Here is a 7822-nt window from a genome sequence, read left to right as displayed (position 1 = left end):
TAGTCATCATATACACTCAGGAATTTGTGGACCACTCTGGGGACTGTGGCTGTGCAGCCTACCAAGGGTTCAGTCATGCAGCCAAAACCCACCTAATCTCAATAACTAGGCAGCCTGAGCCAGCCACCCTTCCAGCTCTCTCTTTTCAGAGGCACTGAGTAACCTCACTTCTCCTGTGACTTCCTGCGTGTTGCACACAGCACTTTTACACTTAAGTGTTAGCAGCTGACACAGGTCTGGACTATATAAATTACAGAACTAACTTCTTAGTAAATAATTATAGACAAGTTTAATTTTATTGGCCACAGAGATAAAGCCCAATTTCCAGGATTTACAGGTCAAATTGGGTGGTTCCAATAAATATTGCAATCTTAAAAATTCTTCATTGTCATTTACCAGATTCTCCTTCCTTTTTTCCCAGATTTCCATCTATTTCAACAGGGAAAGGAGTAGAAAAATGTTGCTGTAAGTTCTCTGAAGTAGTGGAAATATTTTTGAAATATGTCCCTTTATTTTTAAGCAGTAAATTTTCCAACTATTTAGAGCAATAATCCTTAAACTTTCCCCCCCAAGGAATATGATAAGAGACTGGACATTTGGCCCTTTTAAAAAATGCATGTTTGCAAATACACATGAAATGGGCCTTCAGCTGCAAAGGATGTTGTTGATTCCGTGAAACTTATCCATGGGCACTAGTTAAGAAATTATTTAGGCCATACAATAGGAATACTAGAATCAGATCATCTCTTAGAATATATAGTGTACAACATTTCAAATAATTAAAATATGTTTCAACAACAAAAAAAGTTTTGGTAATTACCCACAACAAATTGGGTAAGATTTCTTTAAAAGGTCAATTTCTATAGTACATATGCAATTTTGCAATACGTAGTGGCTGCTTGCTATAGAAGATAAAGCATAGGACTTGGAGTCAAATATACTGAAATCGTGATTTTTGTGCCTCATTTTATTGCCTCTATGCCTTTATATGCCTCTTTATGACCTTTCTGAGCCTTTCACATTACTTATTGGCTAAATGTGGATAATATCCCCATCTTGCAGGGCTGCTGTGAGGATAAAGTAAAGCAATCAGAAGAAATGTCTAGTGCCATTTCTTGAATGTGAGAGTACTCAATAAGTGGTAGCTCTTACTTCAAAGAGGCCCAGAGACTCCTTGGTAGATGTTTGGAATCTGGGATACTTATTTTTGGATCTTATATTCTCGTGGTGGAACTAAAGCCACACTGGTGAACTCTGATGGACATGAACACGCCAAGATTTACTCTGACACTCATGCAATAGGATGCCTCTGCCAAATTCTTGTAGTACTTCATGGGAAAGATTGATATAAATCTTTTTTTCAGATCAATAAGAATAGTAAGCATCCTAAAAGCCCTGGTCCTTAGGCAATAGAATGAATCTGTTGTCAATTTAGTGTTATGTAGTCAAGATTATAAACCAGGGTATAGTTAAAAACCCTCATCCAGCAGAGTAGCTTTGGTATAAATTTTTAAGAAAATTGACCTTCTCCTTTAGGTCACTACTCATTCCCTCCAAGTGACACAATGGCAAAATGTTTATGCACTTAATAATCTGAATCACACAAAAGAGAAATAGGAAGACTAAGTAGGTCTTATTTCTTTCCCCACACCCTGAATCCAGTGAAGAATTATTCACCAAACAGTATTTCTGAAAGTTTTGACCATCCTAGATTTTAATACAAAAACCAAATATCTCTGATGATGAATTTTAAGCCAGTGGAAAATTGAAAAGATCAAACTTCAAACCTCTCAGCAAGACAGTTTTGAAAGGAAATGCTAACAGACCCACCGCTGGGTGCTGCTATGATAAACAGATGAACCCTTCTGAATTTACCTCAATTCCAGTTACACCCATTGGCCAGAGCCATTATTGGCCAAATCCTGCTGCTGCAACTGCTAGGCACTGATGAGAAAGATGCCAGAAATAATAAGTTGGGGCTTAGGCAAAACCCAAGAGGAAACACTTGATGTCAGATATGAGCTTGCCATTGTTTTGAAGGAACATGGATGGAGGAAGGAGTAAATTCCTGTGTGTTTCAGACTCGATGTATATATGCTGACTGTCAGAATGGAACATATTTTCCCTGGCCATTCACAACTGCCACGAGATCATCTTTTTCTGGTATTTAATGGTGACATTCATTTCTAGGCTGCTATCCAGACCTATTCTAGTGTTAAGAATGCTTTTTTTTTTAATGATAAATATATGAAATAATAAAATATCACACAGATGTTTATCAACATTAGCCAACTCATTTCATATAATTGTGACACTATCCACTCGTGGGGAATTCATTTTGTTGGAGGGGACAAATAACTTCATATACCTCTCATACTTATACTCCATTTTTATCAAGATTAGGAGTAGGGAGGCAGCAAGAGAAGAAGTCTCACAAAATATATGTAGACCCACTGTCTGTCTATGTCCCCATGGTGTCTCCACAAAAACCATAGTTGAATCCTACAGAGAAGGAAGAGACCAGTAGTCTCTCTTTCAACAACCAAAAGCCATATAGACTTTGGAAAGCCAATAAGTGTTAAACTAACCTAGTAGCATACAGTTTCTGGACTGGGATTTTTCTATTTAGCAAGCCACAAGGCAATTTAACTTGCCATTTATTAAGACTTTGTTCAGTGGAGAAATTCCGTCTGAACTGTATAATAATATTTATATTACCATAGTGCCAATGAGAACCATGGGCATTTAGAGCCAGAAGGGACCAAGAAATGATAATAGTGAACAAATACAACTCAATAAGTGTTCAAAAATTACTTAGTGTATATCTGTTATGTACCAGACTCTGAAACTACAAAAATAAATGTCATTGTCCCTACTCTTAGGGAGCTCACAGTCTAGAAGGAAGAAAGGTTCATACAGAACAAAATTATATTACAATATGACCATGTTCACCAATAGAGAGGCAGACATAGGAACACAAAGGCGGTAATAATTAATTTTTTTAAAGTCAGTTACAACTTTTCAGAGAAGGTAGACTTTTGTTCAGGCGGGAAGTATAAATGATATGTCATCCAGCAGAAAGGTGGAGGAGAAAGATGCAGGGAAGAAAGCAAGAGGGAAAAGACATCCCAATAATAAAAATCAGCATGAAGAAACAAACACAGAGGTGTCAACCCACATGTTGTATTTATGTAACGTGAGTAAAATCTGAGTACGCAAAGCATAAGACAGGTGGCAGAGAAATGCCACTTGACTGCTTTGCTAAGAAGTAAACAGTGAAGAACCACAGATGATTTTTAGCAAAGGAACTACATAATTATATCTGGCCTTTAAAACATGAACTCTGATGATAGCGTTAACGGATGAACTGAATAGGGAAAAGTGAGGAAGAAGCTCTAAGCTTACCCAATGAGAATGCAAACTATACAGAAAGTACCAATCAATTCTAAATTGGAGCAATGAATGAAATCAGTTAACAAGGGGCAAATGAATCCTTACCCTCAATAGGATCCCAGAGGTCCTGTTTTCTGTCTGGTTCTACACACTGATAAAACATAATGTGGAAAGTTACCCAAGGTTCAAGTCAAAGTGCAGGACGATTATTTAAGAGTATAAGTTGCCTCATTTGGCACCCTGGCGCTCCAGCTGTCTGAAGTGTTTGTGTTCAAGACCCACAGTCAGGAGCCATGTGGGGCACTTGAGGAAAGACGTGTCATGGACAGCCATAGGAAGACATGATGCGGAGCTGCGGATGGAAACTGTGTTCAGCAGGACTTCAGTATTGTGAAATGTTTGAATAAAAACTTAGTCCCATGAATTCCGGGTATTAAACAATTTGTCAGATACTTGGCAGCCAGCACAGCTGGAGCAGTGATATGACTGTGGCTACCTGGGCCGGCTGCTGCCGGGCTCTTGCACTTCCTGCATCCACTTGTAGGCCCCAACAAGGACCTTTCTTCCAGGGAAAAAGGATTGCTTCATGATTGAAGGACTCTTAGGTTATCCCCTTGTACTTACCCTCTAATAGTTTTGTTCACCATCCTGCTTGCCTGCCTGGCTCCTGAATATTCCTAACCTGACACCTAGTCAAGCCCCCTGCCTTGCCCACATCTGGCTCTCTCATTTGGAACTTCTTAACCCAGACCCCAATCTAGAGTTGTCCGGAGTTCCGATATAAAAAACTCAAATGGCTTAGAGATAAAAATATAGTTCATAAAGTGAATTTTTAGTGGTTTGATTTGAATTAAAGGCAGTTAAAGACACAATTATTGTTGGCTTTTACCTTCGTTTTTCCAGAGTCATACTCAGAAATATTTCTAGTTGTTCTGAATGTTTTGCTAAGTATTCACTGCCTCTATTATAAAAGATATATCTACATTTTTCTTTTCCTTAGCTTAATAAAATTAATGAAAGTGATTTATCTGAAATAAATAACAAATAAAAGATTATTAAAGATTCTACAGTATCTTAGAATTGTGAGATTAGAGGCCATCAAGGATGATCTATCTCCTAAGATATAAATATTACCTATGAAATCACTGGTAGGTAATTCCTCAGTTTCTTCCTGGACACTATCATCAACAGCAATTCACTTCTATTTAAAAAACCCCTTTCCATTTATTACCTCTGATGGTCAGTGAGACCTCACTAAATGGAGCTGAAACATCTATCTCCCAACCATTGATCCGGTTCTGCCTGTTGAAGCCATATAGAGTGAGTCTGCTCTCCCATTAATAAGATATAGATACAGATATTGGTGTATATATAGAAATAGATAGACGTATATGTATATATCTGAAGAGTATAACTATAATCACCTAAACTTATATTTTTCTGAGTTCTATATGCTCCATCCCACCAACCATTCTTCAGATGATAAGGCTTTTAAATCCCCCCACCCTCTTGGTCACCCCTCCTGCAGAAACTCATCATCTTGTCAATGTCCTTTTAGTATTTCCAGAGTATTGTGAGAACATCTGGAGATGATACTTCTGTTAATGCTATGTAAGATCTATTTTTTCACCATCTGTGTCGCACTGTTGACTCATCCTAAGCTTGGGGCCAAATGAAACCCTTAGGTCAACTATTTACCAAACTATCGGCTCTTAAACCATATGCTAAATATTTCTCCTAGTAACAAACTACTGAGAAAGATTTAAGGACTGGGAAGGAATTAACTCATCAAAGCAAGACTCACAAATTTCAGGGAAATATATTTCCATTTGAAATTCTCTATTTTTAAGGCAATTTATTTTTTCCATTTGGCAACATCATAAAATTGAGCAAGATGGTATTTGGTAAAGTGGTTTGAGTTCTGAGTGACATTACAGTGTGTATCATAAATATATAGCTAATAGGATTAAAATTATTTAATTTTTGAATAAAATTTATCCGAATTTTTTTTTGAGAGAGAGAAAGAGACAGCGTGTGGGAGAGTGGTGGAGAGAGGGAGACACAGAACCCAAGCAAGCTCCAGATTCTGAACTATCACCACAGAACCTGACACGGGGCTCAACCCATGAACTGTGAGTTTATGACCTGAGCTGAAGTCAGATGCTTAACCCACTGAGTCACGCAGGTGCCCCAACTTTATCAGAAATTTTAATTGAAAATTGCTACACAAATATTTACTAGGTAAAACTGAAACCTGTGAAGCACCCTGATATCTTCCATTCACTAATATACTGTTTATTTTGTTTCGTTCAAAATTGCTATCCTGGGACCAGGGTCAAGGCTGCTGAATGAATCTAAGAGAGTGCTCTCTGTCCATTGTGTGTTAAAACCCCATTGGCATACTCTAAAAACTATTCACATCTCACCATCCTTGGAGTGTGCTCTTTGTGGGACAAATACACATTTTACTTTGGCTCTGTTCTTTAAGTGCAAATACTTTGATAATATGCATGGGAAAAGAAACTCTTTTCTGCAATTGGCCAAAAACATCATCTTTTCCCAATCAAAAGAAAGTGTCTATTACACTTATAAACCTAAAAGGAATAGTTCTAAAAGACAGTGCTGCAATGGTTTCCCACTTTCGTTTCCTAAAAGTATATTGAGTCATTATGCATGAAAGAGTTGTAGCTACTGAGTGCTGTGATTTCCATCATGACAAAGTATCCCATGGTGAAGGATAGATTATCTCCTTCCATGTCCAATTCCCATAGCATGTGCTTTGAAAAGATTCATTAATTTAAGTGTTGAGAAAATACTGTGATTTACTATTTGGCTCCGTAATCTTCAGCACTCTGTTAAAACATTTGGCCCATTTTTGAAGCAGAATTTCTTTGAAAAATCTACTTTCTTTCTCCAGGGGGGGGAAAAAAAGTCCCTTCCCAATATTACTTTCCTTTTTCTGAAAAAAAATTCTTTCCTTTGAGAACATGGGATCTCTGATGCTCTCATGCCCCTGGTAAGTTCCCTGTCCAATTACCTATCATCGCCCAGCTGTGATTCACACCCTGAACTTAGATTTAATGGCTAAAAAAAAAAATCACATCCAGAATAGTTCAAATGAAACAGGTCAAAGGGACAGAGCACGGATAATTCCTAGCACACAGATGTTCAGCAGAGACAGTTCAGAGACCAGCATGGAAATATCATTGCATTTGTAACCCCAGCGCACTAAGTCATTAAACAATGTGTGTTCACCTGTTTGCTCTGGCCTGCAACATTGATGTTCACTGTGTGGTTGTTTTTGTCTCATTATGCCACAAATTTACCAACTCATAACTGCTACGGATTGCATTTTAGACGCTGAAAAATCCATCTGGAAAGGGGATTCGCTGAAGATTTAACAATAAAAAAGAATGTAATGGAGGTTCCTCTAATGGGTCCTAGTAGTTTACCATAACACTCTATAAAAATATAAACTTGAAGACAACAGCCTTCCCACCAAAATTAATCTCACCAAAAGTAACTTTAGAGTTAAAAATGGCAAAAGGAGGAAATAGAACAAAGCAGAGGAAATATTCAAACTGGTTACAGAGGAAGGCTGTGTCAAATGAGTGTGAAGTCAGAGTTCACCAGAGCGACTTGTGAGCAGAAATCAAAGGTAACCTTTCCAGGCTGAGGTCACACATATTACTTAAGCTCTGGCCAGACAGTGGAGATTCTGGAAGACCTCCACCTGATAGTCATCTTCAGGTTGTTAGCCTCCACAGGACGACAGACGTTTCATACATCTAGCCACTATGCAATATTGATTATATAACTTTATCATTCTAGGTGCTCTAAGAAATACAAAGATGAGCCAGATTTCTGTTTTTTATTTAATTTTATTTTTTAAAATGTACATACAAATTAGAAGAACATCCAATATATTATACCCAATATATTACATCCCATATATTACACCCAATATAGTGCAACGATTTCAGGAGTAGATTCCTTAGTGCCCCTTACCCATTTAGCCCATATCTCCTCCCACAACCCCTCCAGTAACCCTCAGTTTGTTCTCCATATTTATGAGTCTCTTCTGTTTTGTCCCCCTCCCTGTTTTTATATTATTTTTATTTCCCTTCCCTTATGTTCATCTGTTTGGTCTCTTAAAGTACTTATATGAATGGTCATATGATTTTTGTCTTTCTCTGACTGACTAATTTCACTTAGCATAATACCCTCCAGTTCCATCCACGTAGTTGCAAATGGCAAGATTTCATTCTTTTTGATTGCCGAGTAATACTCCATTGTATATGTATATCTTCTTTATCCATTCATCCATCGATGGACATTTGGGCTCTTTCCATACTTTGCATATTGTTGATAGTGCTGCTATAAACATGGGGGGTGCATGTGTCCCTTCAAAACAGCACACCTGTATCCC

Source organism: Panthera uncia, chromosome B1, assembly GCF_023721935.1.
Source record: "Panthera uncia isolate 11264 chromosome B1, Puncia_PCG_1.0, whole genome shotgun sequence".
NCBI lineage: Eukaryota > Metazoa > Chordata > Mammalia > Carnivora > Felidae > Panthera > Panthera uncia.
This window is presented reverse-complemented; position numbering follows the sequence as displayed.